Source organism: Monodelphis domestica, chromosome 5, assembly GCF_027887165.1.
Source record: "Monodelphis domestica isolate mMonDom1 chromosome 5, mMonDom1.pri, whole genome shotgun sequence".
NCBI classification, from domain to species: Eukaryota; Metazoa; Chordata; class Mammalia; order Didelphimorphia; family Didelphidae; genus Monodelphis; species Monodelphis domestica.
In genome coordinates this window covers 211849783-211873258 of record NC_077231.1, presented here as the reverse complement: position 1 = coordinate 211873258, position 23476 = coordinate 211849783, and the positions used below count along the sequence as shown (strand labels likewise).

The 23476-nt window shown below is 36.8% G+C and overlaps 1 protein-coding gene and 1 long non-coding RNA gene across 3 annotated transcripts in view; both read left to right on the top strand.

Annotated features, from left to right (window-relative positions):
• DGKI (diacylglycerol kinase iota) overlaps positions 1–23476 on the top strand; it is a 623490-nt gene that overhangs the window by 9092 nt on the left and 590922 nt on the right. The window lies entirely within an intron of this gene.
• LOC103102069 (uncharacterized) lies at positions 10689–21175 on the top strand. The gene is made up of 2 exons (XR_473125.3): positions 10689–12574; positions 20936–21175. It is a non-coding gene; the product is annotated as an uncharacterized LOC103102069 (long non-coding RNA).

Here is a 23476-nt window from a genome sequence, read left to right as displayed (position 1 = left end):
AAATCTAGCTTCTTGCATCTTTTAAAATGGGACAAACCCTTTTTTCTTCTGAATGTTTTAAACACATTTAAACATAAATGGCAAACCACTCCTGTATCTTGGCCAAGAAAACCTCAAATGGGGTCATGAAGCATTGGGTATGACTGAAATGATGAATAAAAACAAATAGATCATACTTTAGTATTTAAATGGATTTATGAACTTATCCTCTTGTGTGTTCCCTCCAACAATTCAGATCATGGCTTTTCCATGCCTTCTCATTTTCCATAACTCTTGTCAAAGTCCTCCCATTAATCCTCCCCTGGGGATCTCTCCAGGATGCTAGATCTTTTGACATGTTGTGGGTACCAAAGTAGCACACAGGCTAGCTATCTGTTCTTTCTTACTCTTGCTATAGTATAGGCCCACCTTCTTTTTGGGGCATGCATCTCTTTGATAGTATTTTTGACTCAGCACTGAGTTGCCATTTGAGATTAGTAAATTCTATTGCCTATTTATACCCATCATATGTCTCTCCATTATCCTTTGGGTGATCAGCAATTTCTATTTCTCAGAGATTGTTTTATTTTATGATTCTCAGACATATAACACCACCAGAAGAATATTGGTTTGAAAAATATGAATTATTGTTTCAGGAAGAAGGTTAGGGTGAGAGAAAGTACTTCTTAACTCTGCAAATATAACCTAGCCCATTCTCTTCCTCCCATTCAATTCTGGGCCTAAGTCATTGTCTATCTGCAGACAACATAGATGACATACAATGTTAAAAAGAGGTTTGTTTTCTTTCAAGGAGACTGCTGGTTGCACAATGGATAGGGCACTGGGCCTGGAACCAGGAAGACCCAAGTTCAAATCTGCCTTGAGACAGTTACTATCTATATGATCCTGGACAAGTCACTTAATCTTTGCTTCAGTTTCCTCAACTGAAAAATGGGGATGGTAATAGCATTGCCTCCAAAGTTGTTGTGAGGATCAAATGAGATAATTATTTGTAAAAGCACTTAGCACAGTGCCTGGCATATAGTAGGTACTATATAAATGCTTAGTCCTTACTCTCCCTCTTCCCTTACAGGGTCTTATATAGCTTTTGCATTCAGGCCTATGTGATTTCCATAGAAAAGAAAATTCTTTGGGTCAAGATTAGCTGAGGACATTAATAGAGAGTGTTATGATATAGAACAAATCTTGATATTAGCAAAAAAAAGTCTAGCTACTGTTAAGCCTAAGAACAAACCAGGACTGGCAATGACTCTCACAAATTGATATTTTAAAAAGAATACTTCATATGGGTAGGCTCACTTTTTAAACCTAGTTAGTAAAGACATCTTCTACTTGTTCTTTGAAAGCTTTAAATTTTTTAAAAACTTAATTCCTTGAAATTTGTCATTTTTACCCATAGTTGGTAAAGTTTAAATAAACTATTTGTGCTGTTCAGAATCCTCGAAAAATAAAAGAATTGAAACCTTATTTTCCTATTTTTGAATACCTATAGAGAATCCCAATAACAATTTAAAAAAGTCAAATTCATTTTTAGATAGCTCTAACTGTTAGGAAATTCTCCCTTAGATTGAGTTGAAATCTACTTCCTATAACTTTTACCCATTTGCTTTTCATTCTTCCCTTTAATTTTAAGGATCCATGAGTTTGTAGCAAGTGGTTGAAAGAGTCCGGTTAGGAAGAACCAGGTCATTGTTCATGGGAGTAGGGAAGGTCAGGCAGCTGGAATCAAAAATTTAAGGTAGTATCCCAGGAAAAAGGAGAAGATAGTATTCAGACACATGGAGCTCTCACCTCTGAAAGACTGAGTAAAATAGTAAGAAACTGAAGAACAGAAGGTCTGGGTAACAAGTGTAAGAAAGGAATAAGCCACTAAATAGAAGTGGTTTGATCCAAAGTCTTCTATTTTACAAATCACATCAATTAGATCAGCAAAACTTATGGAAATTGCTGTAAAGAAACAAATCTCTTTCCAAATTATTCATGTTGATTCATTTTTTTGATGTTCAGGGGAGGTAAAAACCAAGTTCATCCCTTTAAAAAGTTTCTGTCAAGAACCTGGGATAGAACAAAATTACCTAGGGTTTTCCACAAAGGCATGAACATTGATCCAGGAGGAAAGAGCAGATACCTTCTTGTTTAGTTTGGAAGGGATAAGGGATGAGCAGGCATGTTTTTGCTATGAGAAGCAAGAATGACTCCAGGGGTCCAGCTGTCAGTTGGTTACTTAACTAAAACTTGTTAAATGCCTACTATGCACCAGGCAAATGCTCTAAGCATCAGGAATACAAAGAAAGGCAAAACAGTCCCTGCTTTCAAGGAACTCACTCTCTAATAAGAGAAACAACAAACTTTGAATAAACAAGACATGTGGATAAATTGGGGTAATCAATAGAGGCTTCTGGGAAATTCTACTTTTTAATAGAAACTCTGCAGGCCAAAAAGCTGAATTTTACCTTTTTTTTTTCTTTCTCCCAAACTGTATGCATAGATGCTTAGCAAATATTTGAGGGAGGGTTGAAGGAAGGCACTCCAAACAGTGAAATTAATGCTGGCTCTAACTGGTATCTTCAGACATTGTTGAATGAAGCAAACATAATCTCTCAAAGGAGGAAGATAAGGCAATCTGACAGGTTTTGAATGCCAAATGGACTTCTAGGCAGTAGCTAGGAAGCAGACAGGTTTCTAAAACCTGAATAATTCTTTCACACATGAGGACAACCTCCAAGATTGTACAGGAAAATAAAACTCAATTTCAAAAATAAACGTCGAGTCTATTTAAAAGTAAAAGAACTTTTTATGAGTCAATGCTGGAATAGTTATAAAGGACAACCAGCATTTTGGAATCAACTTTTGGAGAATTCTTCAGAATATTAAAGGATGTTGTTTTATTCCCTGTCTTTTTCTTGAAATAGCTTAGTTCCACTGGATGGAATTTTGCTTAAAGACTGTATTTGAAAACACTTTGGCTTAAATTTAGTGCTTTATTTTCTTTTTAGGCCTCCTTACACAGGCAGACCTGTAGCTTCCTAAATTCATACTTTAATCTCTCTGCCTTTAGGGTCAAGTCATATCAACCCAATAAGCTTTATTAAAAGTGTTTACTATGTGCTAATTACTATGCTAAGCACTGGCAGTACAAAGAAAGACAAAAAGAAATCATCCTTGCCTTAAGGAGCTCATATAATGAGGAGGCAACATGGAAACAACATGTACATATAGGATGTATACAATGTAAGCCTAGAGGTAAAAGTGTATCTTTCCTCTTTAACCTTCTCCATAGTGGAGTTTAAGACAGCAGAGGTTGCAGTGAGCTCTGTTTTATACACATCTAATTGGCCCCTGACCTGTCAAATCCCAAGGTATCCCCTTTTACTCTCCCAGTAGAATTTGCCTACTAAGGATGGGGACCATTTTGTTTATTCTTTGTATCTCTAATATCTAGTTCTGTGCCTTGACATGGTAGGTGCTTAATACATGTCTGTTGAATTGAATTCTCTTCATACTAAAGCATCCCTTGTAACTTCAAGTTCTTTGTTGGCAGCTTTGCAGAGAAGCTCATCTTTGTTAAGCTGATAGCTCAAGGGATCCTTAGACATCCCTACATCCCTACATGGTCCTGATAACATTCTTTTTTTGAAAATTTTATTTAATTAAGTCAATTCAGAACATTTTTATTTGGTTACAAGAATCATATTCTTTCCCTCCCCTATCCCCACCATTCCTGTAGCCAATGTGTAATTCCACTAGGTTTTACATGTGTCTTTGATCAAAACCCATTTCCGTGTTGTTGATATTTACACTAAGATGATCATTTAGAGTCTACATCCCCAACCATATCCCCCTTGACCCATGTAATCAAGCAGTTGTTTTTCTTCTGTGTTTCTACTGTCACAGTTTTTCCTCTGAATGTGGATAGTGTTCTTTCTCATAAGTCTCTCAGAATTGCCTGGGCTCATTGCATTGCTGCTAGTAGAGAGAGAAGTCCATTACATTCAATTATACCACAGTGTATCAGTCTCTGCATATAATGTTCTCCTGGTTCTGCTCCTTTCACTCTGCATCAATTCCTGGAGGTCGTTCCAGTTCCCATGGAATTCCTCCACCAATTCCTTTGAGCTCAATAGTATTCTATCACCAACATATACCACAATTTGTTCAGCCATTCCCCAATTGAAGGGCAGCCCCTCATTTTTCAATTTTTTTTTTGCCACCACAAAGAGCACAGCTATGAATATTCTTGTATAGGTCCTTTTCCTTATAATCCCTTTGGGGCACAAACCCAGCAGTGCTATGGCTGGATCAAAGGGCAGACAGTCTTTTAGTGCCCTTTGGGAATAGTTCCAAATTGCCCTCCAGAATGTTTGGATCAATTCACAACTCCACCAGCAATGCATTAATGTCCTGACTTTGCCACATCACCTCCAGCATTCATTGCTTTCCATTGCTGTCATGTTAGCTGATCTGCTAGGTATGAGGTGGTATCTCAGTTGTTTTAATTTGCATTTCTCTGATTATAAGAGATTTAGAACACTTTTTCATGTGTTTATTAATAGTTTTGATTTCTTTATCTGAAAATTGCCTATTCATGTCCCTTGCCTATTTATCAGTTGGGGAATGGCATAATTTTTTTGTACAATTGATTTAGCTCTTTATAAATTTGAGTAATTAGACCTTTGTCAGAGTCTTTTGTTATGAATATTTTTCCCCAATTTATTGCTTCCCTTCTAATTTTGGTTGCATTGGTTTTGTTTGTACAACAGCTTTTAAATTAAATGTAATTAAAATTATTTATTTTACATTTTGTAATTTTTTCTAACTCTTGCTTGGTCTTAAAATCTTTCCTTTCCCAAAGATCTGACACATATACTATTTTGTGTTCACCAAATTTACTTATAGTTTCCTTCTTTATATTCAAGTCACTCACCCATTCTGAGTTTATCTTGGTATAGAGTGTGAGATGTTGATCCAAACACAATTGCTCCCATACTGTCTTCCAATTTTCCCAGCAGTTTTTGTCAAATAGTGAATTTTTGCCCTCAAAGCTGGGATCTTTGGGTTTATCATAGACTGTCTTGCTGAGGTCACTCACCCTAAGTCTATTCCACTGATCCTCCTTTTTGTCGCTTAGCCAGTACCATATTGTTTTGATGACCACTGCTTTATAGTATAGTTTGAGATTGGGTACTGCTAGGCCACTTTCCTTCACACTTTTTTTCATGATTTCCCTTGCTATACTTGATCTTTTGTTCTTCCAAATGAACTTTGTTATGTTTTTTTTCTAATTCAATAAAAAAGAATTTTGGTAGTTCGATGGGAATGGTACTAAATAAGTAAATAAGTTTGGGTAGGATTGTCATTTTTATTATGTTAGCTTGTCCTACCCATGAGCAATTAATATTTTTCCAATTATTTAGATCTAGTTTTAATTGGGTGAAAAGTGTTTTGTAGTTGTGTTCATATAGTTCCTGTGTTTGTTTTGGCAGATAGATTCCTAAGTTCCTGATAACTTTTAAACCAGGTTTAATAGTGGTATTTCTAGGTCAAAAAGTAATCAAAAGGTACAAACTGTTTTGTGACTATGTATGACTCCTGATTGTTCTCCAAAATGATTGGATCAATTTGCAATTCCAACAAGAGTGCATTATTGTTGCCATTTTTTTATGTCCCCATCAACATTCTCATTTTGCTCTTTTATTATTTTAGACAACCTGATAGGTGTGAGATGATCAGAGTTGTTTTGATTTGCATTTCTTTAATCAATAATTTAGAAATTTTTTCCCTAGAGTTATAGATAACCTATAAGAACATAGTCATGTTCTTTGTTATTGAAGGTCCTTTTTGAGATTCCTCCCTCTGCTAGAAACACTCTTATTTTCAACCACCATAGGATTTTGGAGTTGGGAAAGGGTCTCAAAGACCATTTAAACCCATGCCCAAAAAAGAATCTTCACTCTAACATACCCCCAAAATGATCATCTAGCCTGTGCTTAAAGATAACTAATAAGAGACAATCTACTACTATTTCATAGGGTAGCCCATTCCACCCTTGGGAAGCTTTAATTAAAAAAAAATTGGTATCTTAAAAAAATATATTCTTCTTTTCTCCTCCCCAGAGATTTATCCCTCATAACAAAGAATGAGAGAATAGAAAAAGCAATTTACTGAGATTAACCTTCACATTAACCAAGTCTGAAAGTACATGTAATATTCCACACCCATAGTATCCCACCTCTGAAAAGCAGGGAGAAAAGTATCTTTTCTATTTTCTTCTTTAGGGTAAAAGTTGATGATTATACTAGCTTTTAGTGTTAGGAAGACTTCTTTTTTCTACCTTCTGAAACTAAATTTATATTTGCCGCTCTAAGATTTTAACCCACTACTCCTGCTTCTGCCTTTGGGGGGCCAAATGGAACAATTATAACTCATCCTTTATATGATAGTTTTTTAATTACTTAATGACAGCTATCATTTTTTCTCTGAGTCTTCTTTTCTCTAGGCTAAATACCCTAAGGTCTTTCAATCAAATTTCATATGACACGAACTCCAGACCTTTGACCATTCTGTTTAATAATAATAATGGCAAAGATTTATATATTAATTTAAGGTTTGCAAAATGCTTTGCATGAATTATCTTCTTTGACCTCTCCTCTGAACATTGTCCCGTTTATTAATTTCTTTTCTAAACTATGGTATCCAGGAACTAGACATGATTCTCTGAATGAGGTCTGATGAGGGCAGAATACAGTTAAAGTTTATTATTCCTTGGTTCCTGGATGCTATCAATACTGTAAATTGGTTCCAAGGCAAAAGAGCAGTAAGGGCTAGGCCATGGGGGTTAAGTGACTTGCCCAGGATCCCATTGCTAGGAAGTGTTTGAGGCCAAATTTGAACACAGGACCTCCTGTATCTCAATCCACTGAGCCATGTAGCTGCCCCCAGTGTAGATCTCTTAATGAAGCCTAAGGCTATTACCTTTTTTTGGGCAGCTACCTCACATTACTGATTAATATTGAGGTAGCATTCCAACAAAACCTTCATATTTTTTTCCCAACAAACTGGTGTCTAACCATACTTCCTCAATTTGGTATTTACAAAGTAGTTTTTCCAAACCAGTTGTAATATTCTAACATCTCAAGAATGTTATTGATCCTTGTTCTGTCATCCAGTGGCTTGTTATCAGTTTTATACCATCTGCCAATTTGATAAGAATGCTATCTATTCCTCTATCTGTGTCCTTCAAGAAGACACCTCCTTCTGAGCTGATATTGAACCATCAATGACTATCCTTTGGCCATTCAACTCATGAATCCATCTAGTTGTATTATCTTCTAATAGACTTTCTCTAGATCTTTTCCACCAGAATGGCATGAGTTACTTTGTCAAACCCTTGGCTAACATCTAGGTAAATGATAGCTACAACAACATCCCTTTCAGAAAAAAGGGATAGGGGTGGGAGAAGTTTTATTTGCCATGATTTTCTTGAAACCATGTCAACTTTTTATAATTATGACTTCTTTTTCTAGATGTTCATGAACATCTATTAATAATATATAATATTAATAAGTATTAATATTAATAAAATAATTAATAATATATAATTATATATTAATAATATAATAATAATTTTAGAATCTTACCAGAAATCAAAGTCAAGCATACCAGCCTATAGTTTTCAGATGCACCCTTCTCTTCATTTTTTTTTGTTGTTGTATTTGAAAATTGGGACAAAATTTTACCGTCTTCAGTCCTGAGGTAATTTCCTTATTCTATATATAGAGTCTTTCAAATTTCACAGACATAGGCTCAGAAGTCACATCACTTGGTATTTTTGGAAACAGAGGATGTAGTTTATCTGGCCCAGATGACTTGAATTCATCTAGGGTAACTAAGTGTTCTCTTGTTATTACTTGTCTTCGGTTTTAACTCCCCACTAGCCTCTTTGTTCTGTCTTTACCAATACAAAGGTCATTCTTTTGGACAGATAAATAGAAACAAGATTAGACTTGAGCATACTGAGAAGTCCAATCTCTTCTTTGAAAGTCTGTTTTTTCCTAATATAGATTAAAAAAAATACACACGTCTTTTTTGTTGTCTTTAGCTTTCTTTACCAGGCTCAGTTGATTTCTATCTTTTGCATTTATAAAACTGTTCTTAAAGTTCCAACCTATGCTTTTGCATTTATCCTTATACCTGTACTTGTTCCTATCTTCTGTGCAAATCCTTTAAAACTTCTAAGTTGCCTGAGGAGTTATTTTTTTCCAAGCATATTAGGCATGCATCTCCATCAATCTCTCCAAGCAACTCCCATTTCTTTTCATTGGAATTGTTTCTTTTTCTGTCTCATTTCCTTCCCTTATAGAATTTAGTCCATGGGGTCTTACCTATCCTTCTTTAGAGCTTTTTGAAGTATACTTTCGAAAATTCCAAGTTGAATATCAGGCAATGATCGACTTTCCTTTCCTTTTTTATCTAGACTCTAAGAAACAATGGTCACTTCCCATAGAAATCCTATTATTCTTACCCAAGCAACCATTTCCACCTAGCTGATGAATCAGATCCAGAACAGCATTGTTGGTTTTTAACCTTTCACCTTTAGAAAGATAAAATTATCATAAAGACAAATCAAAAACATATTACCTGCTCTGTTTTGGGCAGATAGAGGTGTAATTGATATCTGCGCAATTAGCAGTATGAGAATATTGCTCTAGCATGCTTCTGTACCATATTTGTAATGTTTTCTCAACTCCTTATCTATTTCTTCCTTCTGTCCAGGTGGTTTGTAGTATATTCAGATAGTTAAGTCTCTTCAATTTCTGCATCTATTGATTTTCACCAAAATGCTCTCCACCATGTTTCCCTCTTCTGTATTTTCTCACATGAAGATACAAGTTTTATCTTCCCTCCTCCCTCACCTAATCTATCTTATTTTTTTTTAATAAAGCACATCCCATCAGAACTATATTCTAATCATAAGTCTCATCCCATCAAGTCTCAACAATACTCAGGAGGTTAGGTTTACCTCTTTTGGATTAGGAACTCTAGCTCCTCTGGCTTACCTAACCTTTGAGCACTTATGTATAGATATTTCAGGTGGTAGGTTTTATTCCTGGCTCCCTTTTAAAAACAATTGTCTCCTGTCTCAGTTGCTATTCTTTCTGCATTGTAACTGTTCTCTATGGCTTCTAGGGTGGAAGATGAATGTACGAATATACATGACAAATTTCTTCCCTGACCATCTTTTTTGAGTTTAAAGTCCTTTTGATAGATTTGAAAAGCACCAGGCAAATAAAGTCATAGTAACTTTTATTAGGTACATCCTATCTCTCTGCCTGGGAAGCCATCAATCTAACATTTTATGGATCAGAAATTCAAATACCATTCTCAGAAATCTTCTAAGTCAGCTATATCAGTCAGTAGGGTAGGCATTTATTAAGTCCTGTTATGTGCCAGGAAATGTGAGGATACAAAAGGAGGCAAGACAGTCCCTGCCCTCAAGGAGCTCACAATCTGATATGTTATGTGAATATAATAGATATGTGAACAACTATAGTCTCATTGCCTGCTTCTGTAAGGGTATATATCTGGGTATTCTTATTTTTTCCATTCTTTGCGAGTGCTGGGCCTGAAGTCATGAAGACCTGAGCTCAAATCCCATCTGTGACATTCACTAGCTCTGTGAACCTGAGTGGGCAAATCACTGAACTGCTCCATTGCTTAGGTAACTCTTTAGGATTTATCTTCTCATCCACAGACAGTTGTGATTTGTATTGAGAGGATGTTTCCTTTCTGAGAGTTCCTTTACACTTAAAAAAATCACAGAACCTTTGTCTATTTGTGTGTGAGAGCTGAGAAGAGCATGTCTTGGGAGTTAGAGAATCACTATGTTTATGTTGTCTTGTCTATGGCTCGGCCCTGCTCCTTCTAATCTCTATGTTTTAGTGTGAATACTTGCCATATGTTAGGATCTGTGTGCAGCTAATGGATTCTCAAGGGGACTGGAGGAGTAGGTTGGTTTATAACAAGATGCATACATTTATGACTTTAGGACCCTAAAAGGGTATTACCAACCCTAATTGCTTTTTATCTTTCTAGAAGAAGAAGGCTCCCCAACATTAATTAAGGGGTGGTTGCAAATTAAGAGTATATCAATTATATAGTTACATATCAATATGCATATACATATTGTACATATGAACAATAATCCCTTGCATTTACAGAGCACTTTCCTTACAATGATCTTGTGAAGAAGGAAAGAGGTGAATAGAATTATGCTGATTTTACAGACAAGGAAGATGAGAATCAGAAAGGTTAGCATGATCTAAGGTCATAGATAGCAAGTGGTAAAGGCAGGATATCAACTCAGATCTGTTGATTTCCAATCTAGCACTTTACCCCTCATATTACTCTGCTTTATCTAGTACTATATGTCACAGCTGGTATATAAGAAAGGCTAAGAGCTACAGAATCAATGCTTCAAATTGTGGTATTGGAGAAGACTTAAAAAAAAGTTTATTTATTTAATTAATTTAGAATATTTTTCCATAGTTACATGAATTATGTTCTTTCCCTCCTCTCCTCGCACCCCCCCTCCCATAGCCAACAAGCATCTCCACTGGGTTTTACATGTGTCATTGATTAAGACCTTTTTCCATATTATTAATATTTGCACTAGGGTAATAATCATTTAGAGTCTGCATCCCCAATCATATCCCCATAGACCCATGTGATCAGGCAGTTGTTTTTCTTCTGTGTTTCTGCTCCCACAGTTATTCCTCTGAATGTGGATAGTGTTCTTTCTCATAAGTCCTTCAGAATTGTTCTGGATCACTTCATTGCCACTAATGAAGAAGTCCATTACATTTGATTGTACCACAGTGTTTCAGTCTCTGTGTACAATGTTCTCCTGGTTCTGCTCCGTTCACTCTGCATCAATTCCTAGAGATCATTCCAGTTCCCATGGAATTCCCTGGAGGAGACTTTTGGGAGTCCCTTGGACAGCAAGGAGATTAAATCAATTTAAAGAAATTAACTCACATTATTCACTAGAAGGTCAAATCCTGAAGCTGAAGTTTAAATATTTTGGCCACATAAAGAGAGGATAGAACACACTCATTGGAAAAGACCCTGATGTTGGGAGAGATTGAAGGCAAAAGTAAAAGGGGAGGGCAGAGGATGAGATGGATAGATAGTGTAATGGAAGTAATGAACATAAACTTGGACAGTCTTCAGGAGATAGTGGAGGAGAGAAGGCATTGGTGTGCTTTAGTCAATAAAGTCATGAAAAGTCAGATACTACTGAACAACACTGTGTGTTTGTGTAACATGTATTAACCGACTTACATGCTATTTTCAACTTTGTAAAGTACTTTATAAACCCTATCTCATGGGAATTCCAGAAACTTGATAAGCTACAGTCTCAAGGTGAACAAACATTTATTAAGCACTTACTATACATCTGGCTGGGTGATAAGTACTCAGGATGCAGATACAAGCAAAAAGAAAGACAATCTCTGCCCCCAAAGTATGTACATTCTAATAGAGAAGAGAGTACCTAAAACAGATAGAGAGACTGCAGTACCCATGAGTAGTCATGGTGACAAAATCCAGAGAATCAGAATCAGAGCTGGGATGGGAATGAAGGATGGGTAGACCCTTCCTCAAAATGGAGTTTCTGTAAGGAATTCATCAATGGGAGAAGGAAATCACAAGGGTAAGAGGATTGTAGGGGATAAGAGAATGCTTATTGATGCATAATAATAAAATCTGGAGAGTCATATAGTACACTTTCTTCAGTTTACAAAATTTAAATTACTTGCCCAAGGTGACAAAAGTCATGATTTGAATCCAGGTCTTCTGACTCCAATTTTAATCTTCTATCCTCTTTGAGATACTGCCAATCATATATCCATGTGACATGGGCATAGACACAAATATAGTTAGGGAGTGAATATTATAAGTGCATGCATATGCATTTACAGACATATAATTCTTCTCCATGGAAGTTATTTAGCAGTACTGTCACTCAAATAATTCAATTTAAATTACTTTATCTGGATTGAGAGGTTATAAGTTGGAACAAGGTTGAAACCAGGTATTTATTGTTCTACCCAGTTCAAACTGTAGGAAGACGAGCCACTTTATTGAATCTCCAACTTGATTACTCGAAGAATATAAGAAAGAGTGTAATTTAGGCTGTTTAAGTTTAGTCTTTTCCCTCTCAGAGAGCCGGAAGAAAGGAATGTTTCCCTTTTCCTTAGCTTTAGTTGCTAGGCAGCTGCAGTTTCATTGTAAGGTAGATTCAGTTAAGGTAATGACATCGCAGCTCTAAGAATAGCATGCTAGCTTTACAGGAATTGCGTTTTTAGCCTACATATAGCATATATTCATGTGTTCAGGGTATTCCAGGGGAAGAAATACTCATTTAACCAGATTTGATGAGTGTAGCGAGGCAATGGAAAATAGGCGAGCATCTTAGAGCCTCACCTCTGATCCAGCAGTGATTCCAACTGATAAGCAGGCTACTTTTGGTTTTAAGGATTTAGGAATGACGTCTGAACATACAGCTGGACAACAGGTAAGCAATGTTGGTTGAATCTCATTATAACAAAGGCCATTTCCATGGGGAAGGAAAAAAATCTCTGTTAATCAGATTGCTTAACCTCGATCGATTGTTCAATTATTTTGAGCCATATTTCATATGACACCACTGAAGGTCCTACTCTGGTATCTTGGAATAATAATAAAATAATGATAATACTAGCTAGAATTTAGATAGTGCTTTAAGATGTGCCAAATTCTTTAGCTATTTTATTTTAATAGATCCTTACAGCAACCTTATGAGTTAGAGATTATTCTTTTACTTTTTTTAGACATAAGGAAACTGAGGCTGATAGAAGTTAGGTAACTTGCCCAGGGCCACACACTGGTATGTCAGAAGCAGGATTTGAACTCAGACTACAAGGTCAGTTCTTTTGCCACTGAGTCACGTAAGTGTCTCACCTTAGTGTAGAGGAGACAATGGATTCTCAAAGATTCTGTCTGTAGGGGACAAGTTTTGTCAGGTCCTACCAAGCTGGAGAAGCTTTGAATATGGGCTCAGTGGTGAACTCTGTATGCCTTCTGAGTATCTACCTCGCTGAGTTCGTGGGAGAAAAGAAAGTTGGCTATGGGAGGGATAGATTTTTTTTCCCCCAGCTATTGCAAATAATTAAGCTAGTCAGCTAAGAGATGAATACTGTGAGCTGCTCTGGCAGAGAGAGAGTGAAAAAATCACAAATCTTCAAAATAAGGATTTGATACATCTAAATGTTGATGTTTGAAGATTTGGGCAGATATCCTGAATTTATTGTAGTGACATTTAGCCAGTTCTTAGATACCTTGAAGACTAAAAGTGCACTAGATCAGTTTACTTTGTACTTTTATCATATACAATTTATTAGGATATGCTTAAAAAAAAAAACCAAAACCTTTCCTTCTGCCCTAGAATGGGTACTAAGTATCAGTTCCAAAGCAGGAATGTTAAGTAGTAATTGGGGTTAAGTGATTTGCTCAGGGTCACAAAGCTAGGAAATGGCTGAGGTCAATTTGAACTTGGGACTTCCCATCTCCAGGATTGGTTCTCAATCTACTAAGCCAACTAACTGCCCCTAGCATATATATATATACTTTTATAAGTATACTTGGATTTTGGATAAATGGATATGAGTCTAAAGGAGTTCTTAACCTTTTTATGTTATGGGCCCCCTTGACAGTTTGGGAAAGCCTGTGAATCCTTTTGTAGGATAATATTTTTAATGGATAAAAATAAAGTGCATAGGATTATAAAGGAAACCTGTTATTAAACCACAAGGATCAAATGCTTGAAGAAAACAAGTTTATGGCTCTCGTTAAAAACTTCTAAACTAAACAGATAAAAGTATTACTTAGATTTGAAAGAGTGTAGAGGAGATAACAAAATTATGCAATTACTTATTGGCATAATCACAATATATACTACATAAATATCACCTAATCTGGCCAGAGAGGCTTAGATCTATCCTTTCAGAGAATCAGTCCCCTGGTGGAGAAGGCTTCCTCCTCTTCTGCTATAGTCCAAACTAATTGTCATAAAACTCACAGTTTGTTATGAAAATATATTTTGAGGAATGTTTGAGGGTAATGTTGATTGGGCAAACTCCATTCCCCCTTGGGAGGGCAAGAATCCCCCCATTTGAGATAGAATGCTTCTTTCTGGGAGCAGATGGTCTGCCTGGAAGAGGTCTTTTGCTTCCAGTAAATTTCCCTCCCAATTGAGGCAAAGTAATTCTTCCAGGAACTAAGCAGAATGCCTGGAAGAGGCAATTTGCCTCAAATGGGTGAACCCACAGAGGTCTGGCTCTTACTCCCACTGAGGCATTGGGCTTATGGTTTTCACTGTGATTGGTCCTCTCTATGGTGGGGTGCTGCTCTAGCCTTTTATTGTCCAAATATTTATTTCCAGTTCTTCACAGCATCGGTAAGGGAAGTGAGAGTCACAATGCCTGATATGTAAGTGGGAAAATTCAGTCATGGCAACACTGATGGGGCTCAAATATGTGACACAGACCTGGGACTAGGTTTTGAGTTTAGGTAAAATAATCAATGTCTCTCAGAGAAGGCGATTATGTTGGGAGGTAGAAGAAAGAAAGTTGCAGGTTAAGAACTTTCACCTCTTCTTTCTACCCTCTCAACTCCAGACATGGCACTCTATCTGTAGTGCTATCTAGTTGCCCCCATTCCCTTGGTTTTTAATATATGGATAGATAGTTAAATCAGATAACCAGACAATATGCATTTATTAAGCACCTGCTAAACACCAGGGGCTGATGTAGAGTCTAAAGACAGTTCCTGCTCTTGAGGAGCTCACAGTGTAATAGGGAAGACAAAATGCAACAACTGTGTCTAAATACAAGCTATATATAGGATAAATGGGAAGTAATCAATAAAAGGGAAGAAACTAGAGTGGCCTGTGGAAGATGGGATTCCATCTCCATCTTAAAGAAGCCAGAGAAGCCAGGAGGCAAAGATAAGAAGAGAGAGCATTCCACACATGGGGGACTCTTTTGAATGAAGTGTTCTGGGCTTTATTTTGAAGTTTCTTCAATATTCCAGAGCTTAATAGAGTTACTGCAATGTCATTCATAAACAAAAGCAACTGAAAGACCACATCATTTATATGCTGTGTGGTATTTCTAATAGAGTGCTGATTCTTGGATTCATAGAACCAAGGTAACCCTTCTATTTACTCTGTGTCACCTTGGGTAAGTCACTTAAATTTTCTGGGTTTCAATTTCCTCATTTGTAGAATGAGGCAGAATGGGATAGTGAGTGATAGCCTTACCTTGAAGTCAGGAAGATGTTGGAGTCTGGGTAGGCTAGATGATCTTTTATGACCCTTCCAGTTCTCAATCTATGTTCTTTCATATTGGCTCTGTATTACATATCTGATCATTTTTCTACATCATTTGATATTGATAAGCAGACAATTATGAAGCAAATCTTTGGAAATTTTTGAGGGTAAATTCAGGGATCAACTCCTCAATGAAGCCTTCCCTGGTCCTCACCATTGTTCATATTTTCTCTTGCCTCCCTATTTGACTCTAATATTCCCAAACACTAGAATTATTTTGTTTTTGTTTTTGCATTCTTATTGTCTTGAACATAAAAAAGTGCTTTTTATATGGCTGTTGCATTTTGAACTGAATGTCTGTTGAATGTCTTAATTGTTGAATCCGCTGAGGAGTCTTTCATGATTTTAACAAATGCATGAGAGGTGACTTGTTGGAGAAGAGCATTTAGGCTGATTTTGCTCTACTGAGTCAGATGCCTTTTTGATATTCAACATACAATAATCATGGTAGGAGCTGGTATTCTCTGCTCCTTTCATACAATTAATGACTGTGAAAATATGGTCTTCTGTAGAATATAATTTACAAAAATCTTTTTTCTTGTATTTTTATCAATTCTCATCCTTATGAAGATTTTTTATATTACCATTGTCACATGTGTCTATTATAATATTTTCTCTAGCATCCCATTGTTCCACATGTATACAGTGTGCAAACTGGAGAGGGAACTTCTTTCTCCTTGCTATAACATTTAATGCTTTTTAAAAAATCCTCAACTTCTATCTTAGAATTGATACTAAGCTTCAGTTCCAAGGCAGAAGAGCTGTAAGGACTAGGCAGTGGGGGTTAAGTGACTTGCCCAGGGTCGCACAGGTAGGAAGAGTCTGAGGTCAGATTTGAAACCAGGTTCTCCCTTCTCCAGGTCTGACTCTCTATCCATTAACCCTCCTAGCTGCCCCTATAGAATGCATTCTTCATTCAATATTCCTAATTAGTGTAAAACTTTGCCTACTACTTGTTATAATTACTATTCAGCCTAAAGGAGTTAGAATTATTTTATGGTCCATTATATCATTTCATTAATCTACTTCTCTTATAGACTGGTTATAATGTGGATGCAAAGAGTGGAGGAACCATATTTACTATTCTATCCTCTTATCACTATTCTTTGCTCATCACTCAGTATTTTGAAAATAGAAGCTTGAAAAGGCTAAGTAGCTAAAAAGAACAATTTTTTAAATTTTTTTTTTTATAAAAACCCTTACCTTCCATCTTGGAGTCAATACTGTGTATTGGCTCCAAGGCAGAAGAGTGGTAAGGGCTAGGCAATGGGGGTCAAGTGACTTGCCCAGGGTCACACAGCTGGGAAGTGTCTGAGGCCAGATTTGAACCTAGGATCTCCCGTCTCTAGGGCTGGCTCTCAATCCACTGAGCTACCCAGCTGCCCCCTAAAAAAGAACAATTTTAAAAAAATAACAGAGAAACCTTTTCCCCCTCTTGATTCCCACTCTGTAGTTCTGGACTCATAAAATAGTCAAGGTCTTCAGTACTTGATCTATTGTGGATTGATGATATGGGGAACAGTTATGAGATGTGATATATTTATATCTGACATCTCACAGGCTCTTACCCATCCTTGGAATGCATGCTTTTCTTATCTCCACTACTTAGCATCCTTAGCTTATTTCAAGGCTCAATTTAGGAGACACCTCCTACATGAAGTCTTTGCCAATCCTCATAGTCATTAATGCTCCATCCCTCCTCCAGTTGCCTTGTATTTACTTATGTAAGGTATGAGATTTATCCTCTTCACAGAAGCAACTGCCTTCTATGGACCCTAAAATTAGAAAGACAAGTAGGTGGGTAGGTGGGCTTAGAATTCTCTGAATAAGCTGAACTCAAGCTGCCCCAGCTCCTGTGCTCTCTTCAGACCCTCCAATACACGTGTGGACACAGGCTGCTTGCTTGGATCTTTGCACAAGTGGGAATAGATCATCCTACGTTCTTGTTTCCCAGTCCCTTACTATTTTAGAAACCAGGTTAAGGCCATGGTGGCAATCCTATGGCACACATGCCGGGGGGGGGGCACTCAGAGCCCTCTCTATGGGCATGCCAGCTATCACCCCAGCACAGAGTTTGCCATTAGAAAGCCAAAGGGACATAGAGCTGTGTTGTTCCTCTCCTCCTCTCCATGGGTGCCTGAGGACATCACCCACCCCTCCAAAAGGTTTGCCATCACTGGATTAGGGTCTATCTTGTCTTAATTGAGGGCAGAAAATTTGAACATTATCAACACTTCATGAATTTATTCAAGTGGCTCAGGAACCACCCCATCAAGATTCTCATCTTCCTTGTAGCTTAAATGACCCAAAATATTATGCATTATAGATTATTGCATTATATATTATAGATATTTATTATATATTAGTCACTTAATTAAAAGGAATAAAGGTAAAAGACCCAACTTTTGATGTATCCTGAGGGGTTAGCAGTTCTCCTCTTCTTGTGAGGTCTGAAATCTCAACACCACATCATTATGTTAAGATCTAGTTTTCAATTTCAGTTTCTCCAGAAGCTTTTTGTGGAGGATGTCATAAGATATATGTATACTCCCTTGCCTCCCAATCTCAAAATTACAAAGAGAAAAAAGCAGAACAATCTCACTAGAAGGTAGATATTGATTCTCCACCCTGATTTGATTCACATTCATTCATTCATTTATTCAGTAAAATTCCTAGATGAAGACAAAAATCTGAAATCCACTCATTATCACATCAGTCTGTCCTGCCCTAGGCTTACATTCCCCTTAAATTCACATTTTAATCTCACTTCCTATGCTGTATTTTATGGCATATAGAATCCATTTCCAGGTGGCTATAGTCTCACAACTATTTGAATATTACCTGTTCCAACATGTTATTTCCCTCCAATAGAATATAAACTCTTTGAGGGCAGGGTTTTTAATGTTTGAATTTATATCCCCTGTACTTTGTACAATGTATTGCACATAGCAGGTACTTGATAAAGGTTTGTTAAATAGTATTGTTTTTAAGAATCCCTTCAGCACTTTCTTTAGGGCTCTGTTCCAAAGGGATCCTCAGAAATATTGGACCATTCTAGTTTTGGAGCATTTTAATTTCTTCCATCCAAAGGTGGACAGTTCAGTGAGGGTACAGAGATTTTCTTAACAATGGTTTAGTTGTATAAATTTGAAATGGGGAGAGGGAGAAGAGGTGCAGGGAGATGTAGCTTTCAAAACTCACCTACAACTTAGAATTCCCTAGGTATGACCTATGCTTTATTCTTGGCATCGACCTTGCTATTTTCAATGATTGTTTGGGAGCCCTGGGAGATTAAAGAATTGAAAACAACTAAATAGACCTAGATATTCCAAACATTAATTACCTAGGGAATGGTCACAGTCAACATTGCAGAGGGCCCCAAAGTCAAAGACTGAGTCCTATGAGCATTCATTTGTGGTATTAGATCCCTTTGGTATGATCAGCTCTCCAAACTTCACATGAGTACCCTAAAAATCTGTGCATCCTCGACTGAAAAGGGAAGAGAAAATTCATTGGCATATTGATGGAATCCAGTTACATAGTTAAAAAAAAAAAAACAACCTTTATCCTCCATAATAGAATCAGTACTGGGTATTAGTTCCAAGGCAGAGGAGCAGTAAGCCTAGGCAATGGTGGTTAAGTGAATTGTCCAGGGTCACACAACTAGGACATGTCTGGGGCCAGATATTAACCCAGCATCTCTAGTCTCTAGCCCTGACTCTTAATACAGTGAGCCACTTGGCTTCTTCCAATCCAGTTACATCTTGATGAAAATAGAAGTTCTTTCCAGGCCTTGAGTACTTTTCTCAGATTAATGAGAACTGTATCACATGTAATCTAAATTTTAAAAATCTGCATTCTCTTGTATTTTCTTATACTTTTGTTCTACAATTTCATATGTCTGTCATCATGGATTTGTCAACATGGATTATTATCATGTGACATTTGCTGAGATAATAATAATAACTAATATTTATATAATGCTTTAAGGTTTGCAAAACACTTTACATATGCTCCTGTATTTTATCTCACAACAATTCTATGAGGCAAGTGCTATTATAATCCTTATTTTATTGATGAGGAAATTGAGGCTGAGAGCAGTTAAATGTCAGTTGTTTAGGGTTGTAGAGCTACAAAATTCCAGAGATAGAATTTGAACTTTGGTCTTCTTTGCCAGCCCTTTATCCACTATCAATGCTAGGGCTCCTTAGCTAGATCACACAAGTAGGAAAAGTTTCTATGCCCAGCCCCAGTTTCCCCCCTTCATACCCCCTTCAGTGATTGGACCTGTTTTTCCTCCCGCTCAGATGGAATTGCTATTGCATTAAGATATGCATGAGAGAGTTCCTGATTTCTGTACAAAGAGAGGGAAAATGGAAAGGGCAGATACTAATAACTAGACGAAGTTGCATGGATAATGAGTTCTTTGGTACCAAAGATCTTTTAGCAGAGACTGGATGATACAGAGCTATGATGTTATAGAGATTCATACTTTGAATAGGGAACCAATTAGACAACCTATTCAAATTCCCTTCCAACCTTGAGAATGCATATGCTTACCTCCTGAATGTATTTTTGTAGAGAAAGTATTATCAATGGTGGTTAGGCCCTGTAGGTGATTAACCACCAATTATAACTTGTTTCTATGTGGAAAATTCATTCTGAGTTTTTAAATTTACTAATAACTCACCATTTCTAAATTGGGGACTGGAAGTTATTTCTTTGTGGGGCTGCTTTTCCCTCAAAACTCACTTCTTTAGGGGCAGCTGGGTGGCTTAGTGGATTGAGAGCTTGGTCCATAGACAGGAGGTCCTGGGTTCCAATCTGCCCTCAGACACTTCCTAACTGTGTGACCCTGGGCAAGTCACTTAACCCCCATTGGCCTGCCCTTACAGTTCTTCTCCCTTGGAACCAATACTTAGTACTGATTCTAAGACAGAAGGTAAGGGTTTGTTTTTTCTTAGACTCACCTCATTAAAAATTTCCAAAACCCCCTCCCCAGTTCTGTTGAAAAGCCAGTTAAACCCATCAGGGAATTTATGAGGATTAATATCTATTCTGAATTTCTTGGGAGAATAAGAATGAATCATCTTAAATGTTTACTATTATCCCTGAGAAATGTGTTACTGATTAAGAAAGAAGTATATAGCCATTTATTTGGGATAGCACTGTGGGGAGACAAGGGAAAAAGAGGAAAGTCACACAGATAAAGCTTAGAGATGGAATGTAAACTCAAGTCCTCTGATCTTCAAGTCAATGAGTAATTCTGCTGTATCATACTGCCTTTATTTTGCCTTGGAAAAACCAATCTGGTTTAAAAAAAAACTGTTTTAGGACAAGTAAATTATTAAGAAAGCTGGTGTGTGTGTGTATTCCTTTGCATTATTATTATTATTTTCATAGTAGTTCAAGAAGAGGATAGGAGGACAGGGCTGAGAAAACTAGCTTAGACAAATACAATCAGAAATATTTTTTTTCTAATTAAAATTAATGACCATTAAATCCTAGATGATGAAGATGATGATGATTGGCCTCTAAGTGCAACTGGTCTCTGTTGGCTGACTCTTTCTTTTAGATTCTGCCCTTGGAAGTAGTAGGGAAGGAAGTTAATATGGTGATTTTCAAAAAGACTTGAACTAGACCAATGAAAAGAGAGATGATTCTTCAGCTATAAATGCTTTACTCTCATAAGCAAAGTCTGTGTTGTTCTCGATGAGTTTGAAATAAAGTCATCTTTGAAAAACTGAATGTGTACATTAATTATTATGGAAAATAATTTAAAAATTATATATATAATTATAAAATAAAAAATTATAAAAAATATAAAAACAAAATAGTTCCATAGCATATACCTCTGTAATTATCATGGAACTGGGATTTTGGAAGGGAGCTCCAGGGCCATCTAGCCCAGTCCCTGTAACTCAAACAATTTTCTCTACAATCTGCACAAGAAATGATCACTTGGACTTTTCTTGAAGATGTCTAGGTGGACAGATTTTCCTGGAAAGATATTCCTCATACCAACTCTGTTTACTTCCTTTCAACTTCTACCAATTGCTTATTAGTCTGCTTTCTAGGGCCAAGCAAACACATTCCCAAAAGTCAGATCAATCTTCCACATTCCAGCCCTACAAGTTCTTAAATATGCCTTTCATAATTCTATTGAGTCTTCACATTTCCAGGCTAACTATGCCCAGTTCTTTCTACTGATCCTCTGACCAGGGAAGACTATAGCATAACAGTCATATTCTTTATTACTGAGATGATATTCTTATTTTTGGAAACTATGTATATATGCTTTCCCACATATATTTCTATATACACATGTACATTTATATTCATATTTATGTAACCCCTGCCCTGGGCTACTCTCCCAAATTGTCATACTCATACTTGGAAGTGGTAAGGAATTCTCTAGGTTCCCAGAGGGTGGCTACTATTTTTGAGTCCAAGGGTCACCATTTCCTATAATTATAGTTGAAGAGCCCCCACTAGTGAGCTTTCCCTTAACTATCATACAGTAGATACAATGAACTCAAAGTAAACTATTTATTAGAATAGCATAGCAAGAAAAATAATTAAAAAGCATTCTTCCCCCAAATCTTGGGCATTTGCCCTCAAATACATGTAGCATGTATGGAGAAAATGAGAATAACCCCAGATTATGGCACACATATCCTCAAGGAACACATGTACTCTAATACTACAGGACCTCGATTTCCTTCCTTTCTCATACTGTTTCCCCTGGTTGTACTGTTTTGGTTAAGCAAGTCATCTCCATCTAAGATCTTGGGATCAGTTATCTGTCCTTTACTATCTGTGATTACATCCTGGACTAAGAGTTGGTAAGGGATCAATTCCATTCCTCTTTTACCAATACATAAAGATAATTAATTTAGGGCTCGAAAGTTATTTGAAGATAATGTCATTCAACTCTCTTATTTTATGTGTGAAGAAATGAAGAGCCAAAGAAGTTAGGCAGTTTGCCGAAGGTCAAAATTCACATGGTGAATTGTTGGAATATTTAGGATTCAGTTGTTCCTTTGACTCCAAATTCACAGCATTACATTGTTTTGTAGTACCTGACAGCTGTTTCAGTGGCTTACCATATGGAAAATTATCACATTTCCTAAGTGAATTCAAGATAGAAAAGGAGAGAGAGAGATAGAGAGACAGAAACAAAGAGGCATAGAGAGACTGAGAAGGAGGGAGAGAGTGTGGCAGAACTTTTAGATGAAAATAATATATAAGAAATTGAGACAACCTCCCCATTGTTAAAAAACACATAAAAAGTAGTGAAATTCACCAATTTGTTAAAACATGATGCTCCCAAGAATACTTAGGCTCTTTGTGTGTGTACACATGTGGATATGTATGTAAGGGAAGAAGAAACCTGACTCATGACCAAGACTCTTCTATTTAACATCTGCATAAGGATTGGTTCTTACTTTGCTACTATTTAACTGTTGGAGCCAGGCCACTGTTTGCTCTTGTGACCCTTCAGTTCATGGTCAGTCTGAAACCTGAGTTGAAGAGGAATGTTCCCTTTCTTCCACCTTCTGATCCTGATAGCAGCACTTTAGGATGCTCTATTTGCTTGTCATACTTTGTACTGTGCACAGATGTTCCAGGATGCTCCTTGTATTTGTCCATAGGTTTCCACATGTTTCAGTATCTCTTTGAAGGATTTCTTCTAAACACCTTGTTTATGACTATATCGCATGGATTTGACATAACACCAGCTGCTTGTGTATCATTCCTTCATCTATTATCAGTCAAGCCTAGGAGAGTTTCAGTTTTGCTTGAGTTCCAGCAGCTGGCTCTTATTGTTGAGGACCCTTTTTTATCATCTGACTTTGGCAGAACTGATGAAACTTTAGAAAGCCAGATAAATTACCTCTTTGGATTTATTTACTTATACATGTATTATATCCCTCTAAGACATTGTTAGTAACTTGAGATCAAGGACTTCTCAAATTTTTGTCTTTGTATCTCCAGCATCTAGCAAAGTGCCCTTCCCATATATATGCCTCTGTAATGGAGTGTTTA